Source organism: Hypomesus nipponensis, chromosome 1, assembly GCF_054491055.1.
Source record: "Hypomesus nipponensis isolate SF chromosome 1, ASM5449105v1, whole genome shotgun sequence".
Taxonomy (NCBI): domain Eukaryota; kingdom Metazoa; phylum Chordata; class Actinopteri; order Osmeriformes; family Osmeridae; genus Hypomesus; species Hypomesus nipponensis.
The window spans coordinates 1,366,412-1,391,997 of NC_140361.1; the positions used below are offsets into that span (position 1 = coordinate 1,366,412).

The following is a 25,586-nucleotide window of genomic DNA, read 5'->3' on the forward strand; positions in this document are numbered from 1 at the left end:
CCTAAAGCCCCCCCCCCCCCCCCCCCCCCCCCCCCGGAAAGAAGTTTACAAAATAAAGTTTTGAAAGGTTGATAAAAAGCGGCAACTCTCGCCAATCGTCTCATGCAGCCGATGTCGAACACACCTATTTAGTTGTCCAATGTCAAGTCTCGACTTCTCGTGACTAGTCCATACGAAAGAATTAGTTTAGGCGCCAATTAAAATCTGAACGTCAGGACGGACTCAAGAGTGTTACTGACAATCGCACAATCATCGAACGGGATTAAAAAACGACATCAGAGAAAAGAACAGGAGGAGAGGGTAGCAAAGCTCCCTAAATGTGATTATATTTTTTGTTATAAACAGTTGCTAGCCCACGTACGACCACATTCCTAGCGAGCTAGCAACAACGAATGCAGAAACAGTTCGCATCGAAAACAACCACTGCAGCAGGTGAGTACAAGTGCTTTTGCCTTTCTTTTTTCTTTTGAATTTTAGAATAATTTTAGAATCATTATGCATATCATGCGATATGTGGTGTCAAAGCTTCGGTTGTACATCTGCCCAAATCTGTAGCTGAGAAAAGAACATTGTGTGTTGGTCAGGGAGAGGCCAAACGGAATAGGGTTTAACTGCATTACTTATTTGTATGTTTAATGCTCATAGAGGAAGCCATTATGTGCACTCCCTCTGCACTTCCTGCACACGGAAGAGACAAAGTTCATTGAGATTCCTCGATTCCTTCAAAAATCTCAGTTTCTCTCTTAGTATGAAATAATAAAACGAAAACGTATTACGAAGTCTGCTGCAGTTAATTTGTTTGTGAAGTAATGCTTTTCAGCAGTAACATCGTAGCATTCTCTGGGTAGGCTACACCTGAGTAGGTAATTAAGACATGTAAATTCAAACAATATAATCCCCCAGATTGTATGCTAACTTGAGTCAAATATAGATGAATAACTGATCCTTTGCTTGTGTTATGGTATGCAATATCTACATTAAAACTAGATGTTTCCTTCTATGCTGGAAGGATAAAGCTATTCCCCATTGTTTCAGTTGGTGTTTTGATTCTCTCATTTTGGTGATAGTTTTGCTGGGTTTATCAGATGGTTTATTTTTATCACTTGAACTTGCACCAAAATGGCCTCTTATTTCACATTAGTTCCCAGTAAAATCCTAACCAAGTATGAAATGGCCACTAGGCTCTGCATGACTGTTTACTAAAAAGATAGCAACAATACAGTCTGACTGCTGCCTGCAAAGGGACCATCACTGTGGAGGACTAGCAGTAGAATATTATTTATTTGAAATTTCATAAGCACTGAGTAAACTTCATAAGTGGTTTTGTTCCACAGGATCAGCTTGGCTCAGAAAGGGCAAAAGGTGCCACTACTGTCATATTACATGGAACAATGCAGTTTTGGAGGATTGCTTTTTGATCATAAGAGATCTGGGTCTGTGTTGGGTTTTGATTTGAGGTCATAGCTGTGAGGTTTGCTCTGAAATGATATATTCCTAGATACAGTAAAGGTTTGGTCAACAGCAGTGGTTAGGGTTATTGAGGGGAACACAAGCAACACTGAGTGTTTGTGACGTAAGTACAGTGTGTCCCGTTGCTGCTGCAATACCAACACCATCTCTGTCAGGGTGTGTTCTTCAGGGGGAACAGCTGCACAGTTCACGAGGGAAAAGGAAGAGAGAGAACATAGGGACACAGGCCAGATAAGGACTGGCACTGATATGGTGGCCAAGGTAATTAGCCAAAAGGAAATTGGGCTTCAGTCCATATCAGTTAGCTCCAGAGGAGACAATCTCCCAGGGCCCCTCTAGGTGAACAACCCCAGATTCGGCAGCCTGACACCGGCTGCCACTGATAGCTGAGCGGGTTCAAGTGATTTTGGAAGGAAACAAACCATCTTTTCTCAGACAGCCAGCTGGCTCGGAAACAGATTTTGCTGAGTAAAGCGGTGCCAGTTTAACTTGCAGGCCAGTGGTTGGACATCTCTTTGGCCCAATGGTAGATGCATGTCCTGTGAGTATCCAGCCTGGCTCTGACAGGACCCCCCCCCCCCAGCACGGTTCCTCCATTACAGTATTCTTTGACCACGCTTTCCCCCCCTGTTATTGTAACCTAATCCCTTGTTTATGAGAAAAAATAACTGGAAAGCTTCTTGGCAGTACTAACTCTATATGTAGGACTATACTAATGCTACTGGTGTGAATGAGCTGATCTTGGGGCCTGCATGTTCAGAGTCTGGCCTACACCTTTTGTGTATTGTGAATTTCATTTACAGTTGCCCAAAACAGTACTTTAGCCACATGCATGCTGAAGTACATCAAGTAGCAATGTGTCTCTTGGTCGTTTGTAGTTTAGTAGAAAATCACCACCAATTGATCTTAATTTGAACAGAAGCAAAAGCCTGGATAAGAAAACAAACCACAAGTCAGTCTTGGCACCCAAGCGAGAACCCATCACTAGCAGTTTGTACTCTCCACAAACCAAATTCATTGAGGAGAGAGAGAGAGAGAGACAAGCTAGTAAGCAGAACAAGGATCCAGCATCTGTCCTGGCCTCTCTTACAGCCTCTCTTACAGCCTCTCTTACAGCCTCTCTTACAGCCTCTCTCTAACCTCTTAACGCCTCCACAGGTCCATGTGACAAAAACCTGCAAGTACTAAGGATTCATTTATTTTCGCCCAGCGATAGTCTACTCTCCTCGAGTTCCTGGAGGCTTAAGGACAGCTCTGTGAGCCACACTACTCTCAGGGGTCCAGTTGTGTTTGGAGTTTACAAAAGGCACAAGTGAAACACAAGTGAAACACAGATATATGTACATCAGTGCAGTTATGCTTTAGCCTGCTCCCCCACTAGGGTCAGTGCACTCTGGAAATGTACAGACAATCATAATCGGAGATTAACCTCTAGGAATAAATTGAGGCGAGGGGAGTTTGGATTGGAGCCGGGGCAAACAGTGAGAGAGTAATTGGATTGTGACAAGCGGGCAGGGGTAATTCCATGGATTTGATACTGCTGCTCTCGTCATTCCTCCTGTTATTTCCCAACTGTACAATAATAGACAGAATTCGATTACTGTTCATGGGTGACTGTTCTGTTCATGTGCTGTACATCCAAAGACTAAATCAATCTCACGGCAACACGAAGAAATGGCCATGACCGTGTTTGAACATCTGTCAGAGAGCAATAATAAATGCTGTATTTGATCATTTTCTGCATAACATTAAGTTATGTCTGATCAGTTGTCCTGTTAATCATACACAAATTAGTTTGAAATTGAGTGATGATTTCAGTTTTTGTTTCCTGTGACGTATTCCTCATGAATGTATAATCATATCTAATAATGCTTTAGACGGTTTCCCTCATCCCAGACATTATAACCCCTCTGCACTCATCCATGAGAGCAAGCTATTTTCAGGGTTTCACCCCACCCCGTCTCCACACACACACACACACACACACACACACACACACACGCACACATATTTTCATCGGTGCACAGGGCTTCCCTACACCTGTTTAAAAAATATATGACAGGCTAAAATGTTTGTGCACTGTGCTCCCCAATTCTTTCAGTGCCGAAAAGGGTGTTCTTGATGTGATCGTTGATTCCTAATTCAACATTCCCCTTCATCGGCTAAGATTTCCGTGTTTTTACTTTACTGCGTTTTGTCTGCTTCCTCCCTGTTAAACACTTCCTCTTTACTGCTCCTCTGAGTTCCCTCTTGTTATGCTGTCTGTCCATTTGAGTTCTGTGTTGTTCCATCTCTCACCCGTTGTCTGAGGTATGGCAGATCCAATTACCTGCAGCTGTCACACACAGAGAGGCCTCTACTGAAGATGTTATGAGACTCCATCATGAAATAACCATCGAACAATAAGAAATAGCATTTGATAAGCTTTGGTTCTTTTGTATCAAGGAAGTTTTGGGTTGCTCGCATCATTCAGTGTTGTACAGGAAGAAAACAAATGACAAATACGTTTTCTGGATTTCTTAAGCCAAGGTTGTATTCAGTCATTTACAAAGATATATATATTGTACTGTGAGGCGAGCACAGTGTATGATTCAGCACTGGGCTCTCAGTATACCTGATAGATATAAATACCCTCCTCCTATGGCACAAACAATGTCCATGCATTTTTAACACGGCGTAGCGAAGCACAGGCAGGCTGGCTTGTGGTAGCTGAGGGTCAGATCCACCTGGGTACAGTTACTCCAGGCAGGCCAACATACAGCAGCTAGCGCTAAAACGTCACCTGGGACAACTCTCACCATTTGGATTAAAGAGAGGAGGCTGGCATCCAACACACAGGAGTCGACTTCTATTCTAGTTCATTACACACCATTTCATGGGAAATATACCACAGGTTCCTGAGGAGAAAGTCTAACCTCAACTTAGTCTCTTTGTTTCTTTTCCTTTTCCTATTAAATATTTAAACAAACCTGACAATGCCTGAAAAGCTCAACCTAGCATGAAAGCAGAGGAAATACACAGGAGAAAACCCAGAGAGAGGAAAAATCTCTTTCATCAAAGTAACCACTGGTTACCTTCTTTGAGTGTGTGTGTGTGTGTATGTGTGCACGTGTGTGTTTGCGTGTGTGTGTCAAGGAGGGAGGTAAATAGTTGAGAGTTCACAGCATGTAATAGATTTCATTTTCATCTTTGTGAAATGCACTAGTCTAGGCCAGGTATGATTCATACAAGCGAGTATTTAAAAATATCCCTGCATCATACTGACCGCCTGCTTTATTGATCCCAGATTCATAGCTCATGATTTGGCTGGCTTTCCATTTAACAAAAAGCTGAAAAAAACTGAAATAATTAATAAAATTGTTGAATAGCCCCTTGAATAGCCACCAGATTGTCTGAACCAGGTCTTAGGATGTCACAATAATGGCGTTGGAACGTTCTGTGTCGATTTTTCTGGTATCAGTACTTCACTGCACTATACATTTTTCTGATAACAAAAGAAAAGTTTTGAAAAAAAGTTTTGAAAGGTAGAAAAACTATTTGTGAAAAAAATAGAGAGTACACCTTGCAAATTTGTGATTATATAAACTCTGAGAATCTATGACTTTTTTTCTCGCAAATTTATGACTTCAATCCCGGAATATGACCCCCCCCCCTCCTCTGGCCCTCATACGCCGTCGTACTGTACTGTACTGTATTGTGCTCTGCTTTATTTTGTTTTAGGCTTTTTGTTCTTCACTCTCCACTCCTCTCTTTTCATTGCGTGAAAGTAAAAAATAAAAATAATACAATCTGAAAAGTTTTACCAAAAAGGTTTGGTTCTTGCTGCTTAGGTTGCTGCCCCTGCGACCCCCGGTAAAGCGGCAGATGATGGATGGATGGGTACTCTCCTTTCACTCTTCTCCTTTCACTGTGTGTGTGAGTTTTCACTGCAAGGAAGGTACTACAAGGTAGACTTTTGACCTCTGACCACTGAGGAGGAACCCTGTATGTCTTGGTGGAGACTGTTATGGTCAGACCTCAAGAAGCATGCAGACTGTTATGGTCAGACCCATGGCTCGAAATTAACTTTTTGGCTTACCAGCCAAAATGGCTGGTAGATGAAAAAAAATTGCCAGCCAATAATATAAAAAATTAAACCTGGCATTTCAGAAGTACTCTGAGATTGTTTGACACAAACAACCTTTACCTATGATTTTAATATCATTGTAAATCACTCTCAGGATGGATTAAACAAAATCAACCAATTTTACTTTTTGAAATAATTTATTAATTCAGGAGGTTCCAGGGGCCTACTAGCCTGACGTTGTCATACTCATAATTCTAGTCAGAATATGAGTCTGAAAACTCTCCGTTGGGCTGTGACTACAGGGAGTGTTTCAACCGAACTCGTAAAACAAATGCCTCCACGCTCAATTGGATAGACCTACAACCAATCAGAGCAATGTGATATGTTGTTTGTTGAAAACAAATTCAACCCGTGGGGTTTTTCGTGACGTTGTTGATTACGTTACTGTTGATCATCTGTCCATCATCGTATAAAGCCCGCCCTGGCAATTTCGTCGGTCCGTCCCAATCCTGGTTTTATGTAGTTGTTCCCAATACGAGACCCTCCAGACCCAACTTCCCGACTAAATTGTTTTGGGGGCGGGGAGAAGTTGGGCTGGCAGCCAGGCTAGTGGCCTACTACTCCTCTTGCTCAGTGTGAGATGGGTTGTCCTTGTCCATGAGGTTTGGTCTTCGCATCGGACCAGCTGGCTAAAAGCAGAATTCCCATATCTCTTGAAATGCCCTGCTTGACTTTTTTGTTGTAAAACTTTTGTTGTAGAATTGACCAAACTGTAAAATTATGAACTTTGTGACATGACGCGACCAAGAAAGAGACATTGCTGCCGCCTAGTAAGACTATGCGGTCTATCTGGAGACACACTTGTGACCCAAATCAAAATTCTGATGTGACAGATCAATGGGGAATTGCTTTTTCTCTTAAATGCTGTCATCCTCGACCTTTTTAAATCTAACTATTTGTATCATCCGTGTAATTTCCTAACTGTTATCTTCCCGGTGTTCTGCCACCTAGATGCGCACACAACTGGTGGAGTTGCAAGCTTTTTTTTTTTCCTTGACGGGCGCGGTAGTCGGGAGCTGTACTCCGCAATTTCACTCTGCAAATGGTGGAGCATCGGACACAATTTAGTCGCCAGCCCAAAAGTCTACACGCCATTGGTGCTTGGCGGGTGCCAATTTCGAGCCCTGGTCACACCTGAAGGTAGCATACCGCTTGTAATTCTGGCCTTCCTCAAGAGCTAGAGAGGCCCTCCACAGCAGAGAACATTTTAACATTTGATGAAGTCAGTCCTGTATTGTTTGTGTTACTCCCCCCACCATCCACCTAGGTGATCCCCAAGACCTGTGGCACATCAAACTGGTAACTCTAAATAGCCAGATGTTTGCAATACACATCAGGGCCTCATTAGATGGTTTAACATTAAAATGTGTTAAGATGTATTAATTGACTAAGTCTTTCTTGCTGATTAACTAACACTTATTACAAGCACTTGTATCTGTGTTACCCAGACGTCATCCATCATTACTTAACAAGTTCAACAGAGCCTCCTTACTTGTCAGAAGATAAATCATTAAAGATGTTGTGTGTGTGGGCTTGGCTCCATATCGTAGTTCTATGATACGCTGAATTATTTATCTCTCACTTGCATCGTTGCATCATCCCATTCAACAAAGAACCCCAATCAGATGCTTTCATTTGCATGATGGAAAAACCTCATTCCGGCTTCCGCCCACTACACTGCAACATTAAGTACACTTTGAACGACAGCCGTCTGTCATGCAGGCGCCAGACTCCTCCAGATGCATCTTAATACCAGATTAATCACCAGGGACTGCGCTTCAGAGCCAAGCAGAGCACCTGCCATCGGAAATGTGCCATATCAATCAAAGAGGAGACACTAATGATAATCTGTCGGAGGTTCCAGCGGAGGGGCCCTCTGCCCCCCTAGCAGTCGTTTGTGTCGACATTCAACGGCAAGTGCATTTGGCCTCCATGGCGCTAATAGCTCCAGCACTTTGTCTCCTGCAGACAAGCCCTCCATTTTTTCCGTTGACATCCGAGGTTTTGCCGGATTTTTCCAAAAACTAAAAACTAAATCAAACGGGGCCAACCTGGGTCTTTGTGGACCCATCGTTGCCACGTGCCGAACTGGTGATGTCAGAGCGCTCCTCTGTCAGGGAGCACCACAAGGGAACTTTGGCATTCTTCTCCCCCTCCGTAGTCTGTTGTTGCTCCTGGTGGGAATCCTCTTGACTTTTACTGCTGGATGAAAGTTTGAAGCTGGTTTGCTTGACTGTCCTGAGGGCACGGGCACTCTTTGCTCTGAGAGATTAGAGTAATCAACATCCATGTGGACAGAGTTTCTAAAGGAGAGAAAGGTCATCCGCAGAGGCGGGATCAGACACCCTGGGCCGACAGCTGGAAGTGTTCGTCAACGCTTGTTTTCGTGAAGATGGCAGAAGCCTGTGGTGAAGCTGTGAGAATACTGATCGAGTCCTTTCTTACTTTGAGAGATAAACCAGCAAGTTGGCAGTCTGTGTTCGTGGAATTAAGCCAGTTACTGTTACGTGTAGTTGAAGACTCTGAATGAAGAATGACTGACAGGATGTGTTCGATTTAAATATGTTACCGTCACAAAGAAAAAAACTAAACAACAACAACAATGTAGATACTGTAACAGAGGAATGTCGTGAAGTTGATTACATGCTAATCCAGACAGAGATGGGGGGTAGGTGACTTGGTGTGCTTCAGTATACATGAGCGAGGGGAACAGTAGCATGTGTCACGGGAGAGATGACCTCAGTGCTGTCACAGGGCTCCTCCTCTCCTGCTCTGGGACTCATGCCTTCAGATGGATCTTCAACCGGCATGTGACAACAGATCTCCCCTCAAAACAAGACACTTCAACATTAAGATAACGACACTTTTTTTCTTTTTTTTCTTTCATCACTTCAGAATATAACATCTTAGCACGTAGAAGTGTTATGTGGATTGGATTTACTCAGGCAATGTCAAAAACTATTCACATCAATAAACATAAAACACTTCAGGCTGATCTCATGAATTCAGTGCAAGTGTTAATCATTCTGTATTATACTCCACTCTCAGCCTGTTCCATGCAACCTTCACGTTAAAGATCAGAGCAGGTGTGAGTTCTTCTCCCACGGCCCTTAAACAACAAGAACACCCTGCTGTGCTAGGAAAGAGACTTATTCTACTGAAGGAATGTAGTCACAATACATTCAGATATGTATCTATCCATGATCCAGTCCTCTTCACGTACAATGTCAACTTTTGATGTCTTATCTGCGCACAAGATCTGGCTGTATCGCAAACAGTGATTTTCAAATTGCTTGAACAGTCTCCTCTAATTTAGAGTTTTGTTTAAGAGTTGTGTTTTGGTATGTTGTGGCACAAACCATGCTGTGAAGTTGAACAATTCCAGCACAAGCTTCCTGAATGAACGCTGATGTGAAGAGACTTTTGACCCTGAGGCTAATGACACAAACATACCTTGATGAGAAAGATTTAGAAAATGACACGTCTGACAGTATAACTGTGCCCCACTTCACCTGTCTCAACCTCAGCTGGTTCCACCTGGAGTGTCTCGGATCGTACGGTCAGGTTGACGTATGGCAGTTGGAACATTTATGTTTTACGTTTTAATCTTTGGTCTGGTTAATTATTCAGCTCTTTTAAAGAAATTAGATGTAAGTGCAGGGCCCGTTTGAGTGAAATACTTTTGTGGTCCGGAAAACAAGGAGACTCAGAGCATATCCTGCCTCGTGGAGAGATCCCATACTGGAGAGATCCATGGCTCCATCACCAAGTGCAGCTCAATATGGCAGCGTATCGCTCATCCAATTAGCATCACACACAACACTGCGTGTCTTTGGGTCCTGAACAACACACTTGGCAAATTCCTGCTTCATAAAGTGTCTGGTTCTCGAGATAATCGAGCCACGGACCCTCTCACACACACACAGACTCCTGCCTTCATAGTTAATATTCATATTACAGCAGATCAGGGGTCAATTGTATTTGAATTCATGGTCATTAATAAGCACTAGTTTTCTGAAATGGAGAATGGTTGTGAATCATGACCCTCTTCAAAAACTTGTATGGAAATGGCCCCAGTTCTTTAGTATATCGTAATACTGAACTTGGCTCACCAGCTTTCTCCGGCTGGTTCTCTGAGCCCAGGCTTGTGTTGTCCCGGGAGGTATCTGGGAGGCAGACCTGGCAACACCACACAGGATTTCACCACAGGACAACCCTTCATATTCCTCCATATGTAGATGATCTATAAATACTTCATATTTATTAATCAATAATTTATTAACAACATTTTTAACTACTATCTACTAACCCTGACCAATGTTGGATGTCAGCAGATGCTGCCTATGGCAGCCTCTTGATGGAATGAGCATCTAATAATGGTCTACAGGACACTAAAAAAAGAGTTTGTCCTCTGCTGTCTGTAGCAAGAAGCTGTAGGTTGCTGCGTGTCAGTCAGGGTGTGTAAGTAGCCATGTTGGGGTCGCCGAGGTAAAACTAGACCTGGAAAGGAAACCTGCTTCAGGATTAGACTTTCAAGAACAGAAAGCAGCTCTCAGAGTTTTGTTTATTCTGAACAGTACATAGCGTTCTCATAGACAGAGTTCTGTATTGATCAACTCCCACACTGACAGTGCAAACAGTCTTACAAAGCCTTCGTCCACTTATCCGTGTCCTGCTCCTACAGTATGCTGAGACCGCTTTGTGGATGTGGATTTGTGTCCTTCTAGGTCTTTGTGCCAGGTTTCAAGCCACAGTGGTTAGACACACACACACACACAATGGGTTTGTAATATGAGGAACATTAATTACAGTCTCTGTGAGGAACTCCACCACAATGTTTCTCTCCCTGTGTTACCTTGTTTAAACCCTTCTGATATTGTACTGACACTTTGGATGAGGCATATTGTCTGTGGCCTGGTCCATTAATATCATGTTCTCTGGTGGCTTGTGATTGCGTTCCCATAGTTTCCTATATTGTGAAACTGGAAAATGTCAGCCATGACGGCGTCACATTGCGTCATATAGGCAGTGTCATCTTGTGCTGCAGAGGACTGAAGGAGAGGACGGCCTGCCCCTCCTTATTACCATGGAGACCAAATAAGGGTTCACTGGCGACGGAGGTTATGTGTGCCCAACAGAGGTGATCTATTCTGACTCTGCTGGTATCTGATGACATCCGCTGGGGCTTGGGACTGGAGACACCCCGGTGAAATAACTAACATGCTTGTGTCAGTGCTTTAAGTCCCTGAGCACAATCTGTAGTTTTGAGGTAAGCATGTGTAATGGAAAAGATGATGCCCCTGAATTACTGAAATTGGGAAAATGTTAAGGTTGGAGACTGTTCCTTTGTTGTCAACATGCCAAGACTTAGATGTACAGTAGCTAGGACCAGTACATTGTTTAAAAATTTACATTTTCATTAATTTGGCAAACATTGATACAGTTGATACTGTGTATGAATGGACATTAATGAATGTCCATTCATTAAATTTAAGTACTAATTTCCAGTCAATCTGAATATTTGATGTCATAGTGATTTTCTTGCTAACAAGGTGGAGGTGAAAATGCTGCAATGAAAAATACGTCCTTCCTGAAAGCAGTGAGATTTCATTATGTCAGATAGCTTGAATGGTACTTGAATTGAAAGAAACAAAGAAATAGGTAGAATCTAAACAAGTCTGAGAAAGAAATCAAAGAAAAAGGATTTTAGCCCTCATTTTTTTTTCAAGGTTATTGTTCAGGCGTGGCTCTTTCAGATTGCTGCCTCCTCTTTAGTCAAGATGACTTCCATCTGCGCTGGGCATGCAGACCCGCAGAGCAGAGAGAACATGCAGCAAGGCCCTGCACTTGATATCCTCCTTAAACCACGAGGCGTTGTGGGTCTTCGTTCTTCAAACGTGCTTTGTTTGCTATTTACTGTTTTCATTTTTTGGGTGGAATCTTGAGGCGGCTTTTAAAATCAAGTTCAAGTGTTGGAGACTCTTGAACCGTTTTGTCCGTTTTATTTTGTGTCCCCTATTCATGCTGTAGCTGCCCGCAGCCCCCCTTCAAGAGAGACCAAGCCCGCATAGGGAGGCCTAGCCCCCCAGCCCCCCCTCAAGAGAGACCAATCCCCCATAGGGAGGCCTAGCCCCCCAGCCCCCAGAGCATTGTCTACTTTCAGTGCCTGTGTTCCTGCAAAGCAAATAATCCACTCTCCCTTAAGCCAATATGATAGTGATTACACTCCAGGCTTCTGTTTGTAGCACTGCCAAACAGACAGGATGATTCAACTTTCTTCCAGGAATTGTGAGTGTACAGTATAGTTAGGAGTTACATGACTTTAGTCTAGACAGTGTTCTTTCCTTGTACTGCAGTTTCAGGGTCTCTAGTCTAAAACGTAGTAAAACTATCCTGTGCAACTATTACAATGTTTATTTTGTGCATTTGATTTTGGATGACACAATAAGTCGTAAAACAATTTAAAGAAATCATAGATCTATTAGGATATCTAGCAGGGGAGTAGGCTTCATTTGGAGAAAGCCAACTCAGTAGGTCAGTATGGAGACTTCTCTCCTTCTCCAACCATCTCCAATTCTCAAAGTAAGGTTGGTGGAGGTGGTGGAGGTTGACCATTAAATCAATATTAATCTGTCTAGTATTTTTTTGTGCATTGTGTTTGGCGTAAGCATTTCACTAGATCTAAAACTTATATTCAACGCCAATTGAGCGAGTCTGGTATGATTTATTTCACTCAGGAAAGTGGCTGTGACTTGAAATATGATGAAGCACTCATACAATTGTCTTCCGGACCAGCAACATCATCAAGTGTTACAAACTCATTTCAAGCTGTCAGCTTTTCCTTTTCTCCATGAGAAGGTGTCATTTTTGGTCTGAATTGAGAAAGTTTGATTTCCCTAAGGAAGGAAAATGGCTACTGCTTATTTATTTATAATGTTCATACATGTTGAGAATCTAAACCATCCTTTTGTCTTACTGTGGATGTGCACACTATCTCTCCACACCTTCTGATCAACATGCTAACCCAGGAAGTTCATTCAATCAATAACTAACTTGACTAACTAAATAACTAATGAACTCTTTTACTCATCTGTGTAGTGTTGTTTTCTTACGCAGTTTGTGTATGAATTCTCTCTGTTTCCCTCTCACTCTTCTCACTTTCACTTTCTGCTTATTTCTCTCTTCCCCTATTTCTCTGTTTCTCCCCCTCTGTCTTTCCCTGTCTTTATTTCTCTCTGTTTCTCTCTCTCTCCTTCTCTCTCTCTCTCTCTCTGTCTCTCTCTCTCTCTGTCTCGCTGTCTCTCTCTCTCACTCTAATCTAAACAAACACCTTGTTCAAATGCAGGCCAGGGTCAAGCAACGTATTCACCTCACAGGCAGAGCGTAATTGCCTTCATGCTAATGCATCTCCAGATGAAAATAAACCACGGAGGTTGTGAAGTGGCTTCCAACATGGGCACACGAAAATGAGTTTACCAGAGCATCTAGCACACCTCCACAGTACACGTTTACATCCAACAATGAAGTACGCATGACGTCTAGGGTCTGAAGGAATGTCACTGGAAGTCAGTCAGTAAAAAGTTAGCAGAAGACTGAAATGTCATCAGGAGACAGAAATACCCACGATCACTTGTCCATCATCTGAACTCGTAGTGACGGGTGTGAAATCTGTCTGTCCAATGGGCCGCCAGACAGGATTTGTGTGTGTTCTGCTGTCTTGTTTCTGTGGTTAAAGTATGTCATGAGGACTAGTGTGTGATTACAGAATAATTAGGAGGAGCAGTGATTCTCTGATGTTGGATCGGCCTCGGGGCCTCTGACAGGTGACAACCCTGACGGGTCACAAGCTCTGTTCTGGAGCTGCCCACATCCAAACAGGCCTTCCCTCTTCCTCGCTGCCAACCAGCTTTCACGTCATCATGAAGGAAAACTGTGTTTTCGTTATCTGCTGACCCTGTCCTCTCTGTGCTCTGGACCCCATCCCTCCAGGACCAGCGTCTATGTTCTTGCCGGATTACTGGCCTCCCATCGGCACGTCAATAACAAGCCATGGTTGCTGTTGTGAGTGTGGTCTAACAACAGCAAGTATCGCCCAGCCTTCTACTGGCCTCCCTGCCTCAGGACAGAGAACGCAATCTTTTCTGTTGAGAGTATTCAAGGACAGTGACAAGGTTCAAGCGTGTACCGTCTCTGACAGTCTGGGATATAGTTCTGTGATGCGTTTTTTTTTAGTCTGTGAGGATATCCCATTTCCAGTAGCTGTTTTTCATAATATTTCCCTCTTACTACTTGGTAGGGATGAAAGTTTCAATTCAAACAATACAGCACACCTCATTCTAATGCAAATCTGGTTGACAGTCTGAACCATGTTTTCTACAACAGGCTGGAAGGGAAACCTACAGGAGGGTATCTCTACTGGAGCAGGAGGGGGGAACAGCGGTGTGCATTCGTGAAAGTGTAGAAGTTAGTGGCTGATAAGACAGTTGTGGTTTTTTTGGGTGTTAGTGAGCTTTGACCATAAAAAAACATACATTTATATTGCGGAGTAACCATTAATTTTCCTGACTCCTATGATTATAGGGCAGTCATCTTTTATATATCACCCATGCTTAACCTCAAGTACAAATTCAGTTCAGGATCTCAAGCACTGACCCAGGTGACAGAAAGCCTGAGCCAGGCCACAGAAAGCCTGAGATTTGTGTGTTGCAAAACAACTTCCACACTTTTTTGTTTCCCTTTTCAACCCACCTTTCGGAGTCAAGTTCAACTGATTTGACAAGATGGACAAAGTGCATGATCGATCACCTTGAGAATTCACAAAACCAGTCAGAAATCCATCACTTTCACAGCCTCATCTCTCGCGTGTGCATATCGCTCCCTCTGCCAGGAAAAACTGGCATAACAAGAACAAATGGATGCAATCTAAGCATGTTTCCCATGATTCATTCCCCACACAAGGACACATCGGTGACTCAGTGAAGCTTTTTTGTCTTTGATAAACAAAAAGAAATGTATTCAATAAAGATGTCAAGCGATTTAAGATGCAACCTTTCTCTGTCTCTGTGGATTTCTCTGTTGTAGATCAGACAGAATGTCTAGTCCTGCCTTGCACAAGCCGCACCAGTATTTTGACAGTTGTCACTTCTGCTTTACTAACTGGTGCAAGGCCTGTAGATTTTCTTCCACTCCTAATCAGTCGAGGACTTTGCGTACTGTAGAATCCATGACCCAGTATGTTAACATTGATAAAACAATCGATTCAAGATAGTCCCATTTAGGGATTACTGGAGAGGCAAAAGTGTCTTCTCACAAATAGCTAAAACTTTGAGTGCCTCAAAGTTCTCAAATCCTCTTCATCTTCACTCAGATAGGACTTATATGTAGGACACTGCAAATGACTCTGTTTACAGGATGCACCCCCCCGCCACACACACACACACACACCAGGCAATCCCATGACATCTCATCATCCAAGGGCAAGCAGCCAGCCACCTCCCGCCCAGCTGGTCCTGGGGAGGAAGGGAGTGCGTGTGAAAGGGCAGGGGTTCACGTCAGACACACCCCGCCAGCTACGCATGCTAGATGCACTCTGACATCTACAGCTACTCTGCTCTTTTTCTCTCAACACCAGTGTCACTGTCAGTGTAAAAACTCTTGCTCTCGCTCTCTCTCTCTGCATATGATTTATGTAAAAGGTCTTCTCTGTGTGTTTACCACCGGTGGAAAGATTGTTCAGTTTTCCTGACTTGTTTTGTTTCCTCTGGCAGTTTGTGTTTTTGGTAGTGATTTACAGCGTGTAGCCAAAGAACAATGGATTGTCAGAGACCTTGTAGAAAATGTTACCAACCTTACACAGCTCGGAGGGTCGAGGTCCAGCAATCAATTTTAAACTAGGAAAAAAAGGAATGACGTCTCAAAACGCTAGTCTGTGTCCGTGTCACTGTAGAGCCGGACAACACATCACATGACTGTAGCTTTGGGGAAATGCTTTTCATCGTTTGGAGAGCCCCACAGTCCAGGTGGGAAGTCCAGTTTTATTGATGTGTTTTGTGTTGCTGACGTTTTGGTTAAGACTTGGTTCCTCATGAGCCTTCTCCACGCCGACCAGCAGGACGATCTGCCCAAGTCACCTCTCAGCCGTTCGTGGTCTCCCTCTACCCACGCCTCTAACGAGCCGCATGCCTGTGACTCCTTCCCCATCTAGAACCCTTTTTGACAAACGCGGAGCGGTCAGGGCCCCGGTCACGTACGGTGTGAGTTATGTTCACGTCCTGGTCGCAGTGGCCGGCCAGGCTGGGGAGAGGCTGCGGGCTGGGAAGAGGCTGTGGAGAGGCGGCGGGCTGGGAAGAGGCTGGGGAGAGGCTGTGGGCTGGGGAGAGGCTGGGGAGAGGCTGGGGGCTGGGAAGAGGCTGGGGAGAGGCTGCGAGCTGGGAAGAGGCTGGGGAGAGGCTGTGGGCTGGGGGCTGGGAAGAGGCTGGGGAGAGGCTGGGGGCTGGGAAGAGGCTGGGGAGAGGCTGTGGGCTGGGGAGAGGCTGCGAGCTGGGAAGAGGCTGGGGAGAGGCTGTGGGCTGGGAAGAGGCTGCGGGCTGGGAAGAGGCTGGGTAGAGGCTGGGGGCTGGGGAGAGGCTGGGGGCTGGGGAGAGGCTGGGGGCTGGGGAGAGGCTGGGGGCTGGGGAGAGGCTGGGGAGGGGCTGGGGAGAGGCTCACCAGAAGCCCTGAATGGCTGACTTCTTCTGTTTTGGATCTCCTGAATGATCTGCATCTCAGCCTTCTGTCTCTAAGCGGTTGTCACGGTATCCAGTCTGGCCATGGCAACAGTAGAAATGTTTACAGTCACAAACGCTTTCAACAGTTCAGAACAGTGACAGATACAGTAGATACATATACATCTATTGATACTCCAAGGGGAATAGATTTTTTTTTAATGTCTTTTTAACATCTTTTCTTCACTCTTCTCTAAAAAGATGTTGTAGAATCCTAGGTGTAGTACTGTTATGTTCGTGTGAGAAGTCTGTCAGTGTTCCCAGTCTTTTGTTTACGTAAAGGGATTTGGGGGTTTGCAAAAAAGAATCCTCTAAGCCCTGTCATGAAGCCAGCCCCATCCAACAGAGGCTCACATACAGAACGGTGGAAGTAAGAAAATGACCCTCAACTATGATCTGTGGTTCTCCATACAGTCTTGTCAGACGCACGGAGGATGCTGAATGTTGGTGAAAACTGGGAGCTTTGTGGTCTGCCAGTCTGCATGTAAACAGCCGCTCTGCTGCCCACTGGACTAGGGACATGATGCTGTCTCACCCTGGGATGGAGATATAACTACACACTGAAGATGGATGTCTGGAACAACCTTTCATACATTTTCTTCTTTCGTCGAAGGAAGGATACAGTACAACCTCATTTGTAAAGCCCTTGACATGTTTTGGGTGCATTCTTTCACGCCCAGATCAGTGCCTGCAACCTGATATTAGATCATGTTGGCAAGAGAGTTTTATGAAACGTTGGTCAGCCTTGGTCACTCAGCCAAGTGTAACAGTGGCTCTCCATCTTCCTGTGAATATTTCACCTCCTCTCCCCTCTCCCCCCCACACCTTTTAGTGTCTTGATAAACTTCAAATGTCACTGATTTCTATCACGTCTACCACCTTAGCTTCCCATATGGGCAGCCCTGGGGGAACCAGTTGCCCTATGCTTTAAGAACCTTGGCAAACACAAAACACACCCGGGGGGGCCGTGCGCACCACTTACAATCTATATCACAATTAGACATCAAAGGTCTCACGCAATGAAAAATGTCAGTTGGGCTCAAAACGGTTCACAATAGCTGCCCTTTCTTGTCGCATTCAGGTGGATGAGAATTCTGAACCAGAAGGATTATTTCAGTGTCTTCTGGCGGTCAGAAGGTTCCGGTTGTAGGAAGAGGCTGCTTCAGGTTGGTTGTGTTCTAGTCAGACAGTACAGAGACCACTCTGACATGGCGACATCTTTCGATATGAAAATTAAATCTCACGTACGACAAGTCTGTGATGTGCCTTGAGAAGGTCAGCTCAGCAAAGGTTCAGTTCAACCCGAGCATCAGACAGGACCACAGGTTTCTCTGGAAACGAGTGGAAGGTGAAAGAAAACTCACTCAAACGGCTGTCTCCAGCTTTGTCAAGATCTCTTGTGATGGTTAATGGTCACAAACTATATGAGGAATCGACTTGATGTTTAAAACAGTATTATTGGCCTCACACCCACATATCCTTCTAAAAACATACTTATCTGTCTGAGTCATAGTTTGCAGGTATTTGGAGTGTCCACAGATAATGGCACAGAAAACAGAAATGCATGAAAGCATGAAATGATGTATGCCCTCTCTAAATAAACACCCCCATACACAGGCACAGGAGGTTTGTGAAAACCCTGGCAAACGTTTTCTTTGTGAATTATTGTAGATTTTATGTTGCTGCAAAATACAGATACTTTGGGCAATTAACTGATTTACCGAAAAACATTACACAATGCAAGATGGATATTTTCCCGGGTTAATGGTTTGTTTTTCATCACCAAGTGTATCGTAACAAACCCGATAAAGGTGTACATAAGTGTGGTAACTTTTGGGAATATAGTGGTCTTGAGGCAGGGCCTCAGGCCTGCTAGACAGACACTGGATGGGTTCCTGCTGGAGGAGAGAAACACAGTCAACAAGAGCACCAACACCTGTGAACAAGTACATAGTGTTCTACATATCATAACTAGGAAGGTGTGTAATAAACAATTGTGTTAAAAACATATCATCTTTGTACGTTCCCACTAGCTTGTCCCCCCCCCCCAAACAACAAGAGTGAAACATCTGTACCTCTTCTAACATGCTGGCCAAGGCCTCGTTCTCCTCAGCAAACTGCCTCTCTAACAAAACTAGTTTTCGGTTTACACTTTAATCCGCCCGTTGTAAGCATGTGAACAACTGTGAAAGCAACATTCAGGGCAGGAACTACTCATGGGAGTCTCTAGCAAACATAAAGAGACCTTGTTTGAGGACAGGAGAATAAAGTGGCAACACACTAGGTGGAAAATCATACCTGCCTTTTGGTTCCAACTGTAAACAGTAATGCTGGCTGGCATGCTCCTCAGAGATGAAAAGGCTTAGTCTTATTTCCATATTATTTAGCGAGATATCTTTTTTTTTTATCTCTTTGGCAGAGGTTGTAGGAAGTTTGCCAGTGTGCACCACCGCATAAGCAGGCTTTTATTACATTATCCACCGTACCCCGGTTATCTCTATAATGACTTTGCAAAAGAAATCCACTACCCAAGTTCTGACCCAAGGATGCAGATCTCTGAAGAGAGCCGTCAAGATCAAGCCGGGTATGCCCCCCCCCTCTCCCCCCCACAAGTGTGTGGTGTCTGTTCCACAAGGTAACAATTAAATTGCAGCTGTCAGCACAGGAGATGTTAAACTCTCTCCCTCCCCTCTGACAGTGACCTTGCTGGGGAAACGAGGGCTGGCGGCCGCTGGGTCATGCTGGGTGAGGGGTTTGGTCTGTCCTCCTGGAGGGCTGTCCATCTGGGAAGGAGATTCATCATGGTGGAACACCATACTCGGGGGAGCCACCAGTGGACACTGCTACAGACACAGCACAGACAGACACAGTAACAGGATTAGACAGCTACAGACACAGCACAGACAGACACAGTACCAGGATTAGACAGCTACAGACACAGCACAGACAGACACAGTAAGAGGATTAGACAGCTACAGACACAGGGGCACATGCACAGACACAAAACAGATGGCTACAGTTACCGACACAGATACACACAAGCAGATACATACACACAGCTACACACACCGATGTGCACACACAGCTACACACACAGACACATCAGCTATGTCTTCCATATCTTCCTCAGGGCCTGTGGGTGAACACAAGCCTGGTCTCATGGCTGATTATTGCAATGCTGGAGCATTCTCTGGAGGCCATACATAGACAAACACACTCACAAAGTATAATGAAGTGTTACACCAGCAATTGATATGATGTGTGGAATAGTTTGGATCTCTGTCGGGGTGTCTAGTGACTGAGACTTAAGATGGGAAGATTTGGAAGATTAAAGCTGAAATGTTGAAAAGAGCCGTCTAGACAGTGACCCTATGGTAGACGGCCACCCGCTGGGGTGATGCCAAACTCACCACAGCAAACCACTCGAAGTACGTATTTTCACGTGAAAATCGAGAGACTAAAAGATGTAGTTTCAGAAATGAAGGCTGTCATTCTGAAGGGCAGCAGGAGAATGTGGGTACACAGGCAGCAGCCTGGGATTCTCCTCAATCTCCCTGCTCATCCTACCTCGTTTGGCTTTTATTCTGAAAAAGGGACAGAACATGTAGCTGTCCCCTTACTGTCTTTTCCCAGTCAAATAGGCCCTTTCCATGAATATTTCACTGCCTCTACTCTCCCTTTCAAAGGGAGTGTGCTTGCTTGAGTCCACTCTATCTGGCTGTAGGACTGCTGCATGACTGTTTACTGGTGAATGACAGCCCTGTCACTAGGATGGCACCTTGGAATCACATGCATTATTAAAGAAAGTCAGCTCCAGCTTAGTTTGCGTCCCCCCCGGCTGCAGTGACGAGGTGCCCAGAGACACGCGCCGCCATGCATGATCATGAACACTCACGCGCTGTTCTCGGCTTCTGGATGGTTTCTGCCGTGTGCAGCTTGGTACGCAGGTAAACACGACAGTACATCAGCTGTCCTGCTGCTGGCTGAAGTTGTTTCTGAAACCGCAAACGCTGTTAGAATAGGTTTCCCACCGGATAAGTGTGCGAACTTGTAGCCTTACTGCAGAGGCCTGGGTTTGAATCCGGCCTTGGCACTTTGAAGAATGTCTTTCCCCATCTCTTTATCTCTCTCTTCCTCTTTTTCCCCTTGCCTTTCCTGTCACACTTCACTTAAAAGAATATCCACTACAGCATGGAAAATACGAAAAATCTTTAAAATAACGTGCTATGAAGAAACGTTCTGTCTGCCTGGGTTTTGAGGCGTGCCTTACAGCTCCTCTGCTAAGCATCCTGCTGGTATTAGTGTCGGGAGTTGCGTCTGCGTTCAGTACGAGTGAGAAGCAGAGCAGGGTCGTCTGGGAGCTGTGCTCCTTCTGTAACTGCTCAAAGTTACAGCAACGCCTGCATTTCCTTTGGGATTAATAAAGCTGAACTGAATTGCATTGAATTGGATTTTCCCTTTTAGCATTTCATGTTGCAGCACACAACAGATGGGAAAAGGACAAAAAAAAGTCTGTTGGAATGTTTTGATTGTACAGCAGAAATAAACCATGAAGACATAATAATGCACCATACACGGTCTGTATGTCCCTGACAGTGTTTGTGTAACACACATAACGTTTCATGATTTGCAATCTAAAAATAATAAATGTATTATCCTTTTGCAGATTAACTTTAAAGACTTTCAAAGATTGCTTAATTCATTATTTTATGAGCGTAGTGATATATCCATAAAGGGGAAATTGTTTCACCAAGTTGGGATGAAAAATGTAATGAAGACACTTTTTGGTAAACTGTTACTAACCATGCCAGTTACTCATATTTACATATAGTCATTTAGCAGACACTCTTATCCAGAGCGACTTACAGTAAGTACGGGGACATTCCCCTGATGCAAGTAGGGTGAAGTGCCTTGCCCAAAGAAACAAAGTCATTTGGCACGGCTTTGAATCGAACTGGCAACATTCTGATTACTAGCCTGATTTCCAAACCGCTCAGCCACCTGACTCCCATCATATGTTTTGTTGTGAGTGTGTGCTGGCTCTGACTTGGTCCTTGTGATGAAGGCTGTTCATGTCCTAACGGACTCATCAGCCCACTGGTGCCTCAGAAGGGTGGGCAACACAAACGTCATGGAAGACCGGGACACTCAACGGCACTCCTGGCATCATGAGGAGACCATGCACCACTAGAGTGCCCACGCCTGGGTTTTTGCTCATAGCAGGAGGAACAGTCACTGCATTTTCTCTCCTGCATCCGTCTCTCTCTCTCTCTCACTCACTCACTCACTCACTCACTCACTCACTCACTCACTCACTCACACACACACTCACTTTCTCAATATTTATTTTTCTCTCACTTCTCCCTCTCTTCATCCATCCCCCTCTCTTTTGTTGTCGCCCTCCCACCAGTCTCTCTCACCCTGTCCTTCCTTCCCTCACTCTTTCTCTCTCTCTCCCTACGTCATCCCTCCCACTCTGCTCGCCCCTCCTTTGGGTGGAAGGCTTTGAACCTGGGTATATGTGTGGGTGAATGAACCCTAAAAGCAGAGGTCTGTGCCAGCCACAGGTGAATCACTCTCCTGCGCTTTCATCTGCTCGACTCGGAGTCTCGGGAAGTCAGCCATTTGTGTCTGATCAGGGGCGAACAGCCACCACTGTCCGCCATGTCCATCCAAACACTCCTGAATTATAAAACACAGGTGAGGCATAAAAGCCAGAGACAAAATATGTGCATAGTACCAACACAGACAGGCCAACCCCCCTGCTGTCACGGAGGTGTGTTTGTGTGTGTGTACATTTGTGAAATGCCCTTGAATGTTGTCGGAACAAGCAGCACTTTCATTTGAACAGGGAACTTCAGCCAGGCTGTGTTCCTGGTCCCTGTTAAATCAGGGCGTCCTGGGGAGCGCCAGGCTAACACTGTTAACTTGGATTGACTGGGTCCAGTATGATCCATCTGTTCTGAATGTACCATAATAATATGTTCTGGTCCTTAGGAAGGGATTACAATGACAATAATCAAAAAGAAAGGTTTTCAGTCTGACAGACTTGTGTCTGATTTTAGGACGTTTTGCACTAGGGACAGCTAAATAAACACCTAATAAGAATGAAAAAGACTAAATGCAAAACAAGTCACCACACTCCTAAATATCCCTTTTGCAAAAGCCTATGTAAGCTTTCAAACACTTTTGTAAGAGTGTCATTTTTCCATCTCAAGGCCTTGCAGAGAATCTCTTTAGTGTTGCCTAGCTACCAGGCTACTGGCTGTCGGAACATTCTTCTTGTTCTCCCCGTGTCTTGATGAACCTGCATCACACATGTGCATCCTCATGACAGAGAGGCTTGTGCAAGGCTATTATGTCATAAACATTAGACTGCTTTTACGCAAGCGTGTGCATGACTCATGTCTAAACAAACTAGTGAAAAGAGGGAATATTTATAAGGGTTTGCAGACACGCAGCATCAAATGAGAAGGTACACCATGTATAAGATAATTGGCTGTTACAGTATTTTTTTTTTTAATGAGTATCGTTTAGCACCTCTGTGTCAATAAATACATACTATAAATACTGCTACATTTGTCCTGGCTGTAAAAAAAAAAAAAAAATCTTCATGAATAGCAAACTGTGTAATTTTAATATTCAGCCAGATTTAATTGCAGCGCTTTGAGGTCTTTTCTGGGAAACATCCAAAGGTTGTAGGCTGAGGTTTGATACCTGACCTCTGGCAGGAGTTGGGATGTGAAATGTTCGAACAGCCACAAAAATATACAACCCCTTCAAATGATAATGCACTAAAATCTCATAAAACACATGCCTGGGGTACTTTTAAAGTACTTTTCACCATGCTCCTACTGCCTGATTCAGCCAGAGTGCCTCTACTGAAAGAAAAGACTCAGTCAACACTGCTGTAAATACTGTTTGATAAAAAGCATTTCTCTCAGTGGATGTAGTACTTAAAATATGCCCCGGTATGAAAATGATTCTCAGTGAATGCAACCTCTCAGCTTCTGGTCTTGGAGTGGGCCTGGTTTGTTGTGTTTTGTGCCATAATCTTGTCTCAATGGCACTTTGTCATGCCATGTTTTGGTGGTGAGGCCATTAAAATGGGTCATGCTGTTATGCAGAGTCCTGGAGCTTTTGATATTATTGTCTCAGAGCTGGGCAATTCTGTCCTCACATTCAGGGTTAGTTTTTTTAAACGTTTTTTTTTTTTTTTCCTTCCTCCAATTGCACCCAATTGCCCCAAAACAAGCCACTTTAGGAAACAAACAATTCCTATTATTTTTCAAAAACAAAACAGCTTTTATTTGTATTTGTTTGAGTATTTTACTACAATTGCAAACAGAAGTATTGAGAAAAAGCATGTCTGCCATGGGGTTGTCTTGGGGGGTGGGTTTGATGGGGACAAGAATTTTCTGCACATCCTCAGGAATGGTGTTTTTTCTGTTGGTGGAGATGTCAGAGGGTTATTTACACCGGCGGTTCTCAAACTTTCCCCCTAGTGACCCCCCAAAATTCCGTGGTGACGTTTGGCGACCCCCTATTCTAGTGACTAGTGGAAACATGGGGGAAACCGGAATTCTCCCCCCCCAAAAGTAGCTAGCCCTATGGCTGGATACTCCTCTCGATAACTAAAAAACGTTTGAATTTCTTCCACAATCGACCGAATTGGCCAAACAAGGCATGTGCATTTACCTTACAGTGTACATAATCTAGCTAGTTAATGTTGTTTTTCCAAGTTTTCTAGAAATCTGCTCAAATCGAAGCTTAACAGTGCTACTACTACCGTCATAGCTGCCTGTCCTGTCGGACACGTAATTCTTTCCTAAAAAACTTGCGTCACTCCCTCAAACAAATGCTTCGTAAGTAAACATTTTAGACTTTTAATTGACAATATTGACAACACATATTAAGAAATTTGTCTTTACTCATATTATAGTCTCCGATTTCAATTCGAAGCTGTAAATCTACTGTAGGCAATCTCCCATGGTATCCGCTCTGGCTCCGTCTCGGAAAACAAGGGCTCCCGTTGCTGACGATACATTTATTTCCCCCTCCCAGTAACCCCTTAACCAATGATATGTGCTTTGAGCTCAAGTTGTCATGAGTATCTGGCAGTTTTCAGAAATAAAATCGGTGATTGGACGGCAAAGATATTAAAGCAGGAAACATGGGAATTTTATTTCCCATATTTGAATTGTCAGGCAGGAATCATCTCGTCTCCAAACATTTTAAACGACCCCCGAAAACCCCCCAAAGGGGACCCCCACTTTGAGAACCGCTGATTTACACAACAGAGCTTGGCAGGTGCCACTTCCAAATCCTCTGGTCTCTCCTGGAGATACACTTTGTTTATTTGACAGGAAGGACGTTTTCCAGATGATGGCTGGGATGTACAGCATCTTCTACATGGCTGACAAAGAAATGCAAAATTGTCACCAACTGTAAACAAATGCAGCCCGGGGTCTTGGAGGGCCACATATTTTCTTGTCGTCTTCAACAAACTTTGACAACAGTATGTTAGTATGAGAACAAATAACGACAGAACAGTTGTGAGCCCAGATAGTGAAAAGCATTGCCACAAAGCAGAGCCCTTTCTGCTTTAATGGTTTGCTAGCATAATGAATAGATGTTCTTTAGGAGTGCTGCGGTAGCTGATGTGGCCCCCTACTATTCTGAATCAGAACGATAAGATATCCAGTCACACGGGTGATGAGAAGGATCCGCAGACAGATGATTGATTCTCATTCACTCTGCATCTCGCATGACAACCCCATGCTCGCAGATCTACTCATTATAACGGAAAATTCAAGTTTTTTTTTGAGTTTTTGGAAGGCACATCCAAAAGAAGAATGTACAAAAATACAACAATGTGGTTCTTGTGTTCTACCATACACGTAGGGGATGATAAACTCTCTAATCCACCTGTCTGACTCTGGGAAGCTTGCCCACACCACAATAACTTTCTCACATTTCTATCCGTGTGTGTATAGTAATCAGAACAGGTGACAGCTGCTCCTTGATGAATGTAACACGAGAGTTCACATTGTTAGCAGAGCCAGAACACATCACCACTAGATCATATTCTAAGAGGTGTGACCAGCTGGTGCAGTGATCACATAAGAGTAGAGAGCAGAGCAGGAAGTGCATACTGTACCCTGAACTTGGAGGGAGATAACACAAGAGTCAGCCTTCTCTCCTGTCATGATCTCGCTGGTACACTA

The 25,586-nt window shown here is 44.2% G+C and overlaps 1 protein-coding gene across 1 annotated transcript in view; it reads left to right on the top strand.

The window, feature by feature from the left end:
- The first annotated feature begins 93 nt into the window (after positions 1-93).
- Positions 94-25,586, top strand: part of lingo2 (leucine rich repeat and Ig domain containing 2) — a 209,333-nt gene continuing 183,840 nt past the window's right edge. The window contains exon 1 of the mRNA XM_084698782.1: positions 94-432. The gene's annotated coding sequence lies outside the window, so the exon portion shown is untranslated. The remainder of the gene's footprint in view (positions 433-25,586) is intronic.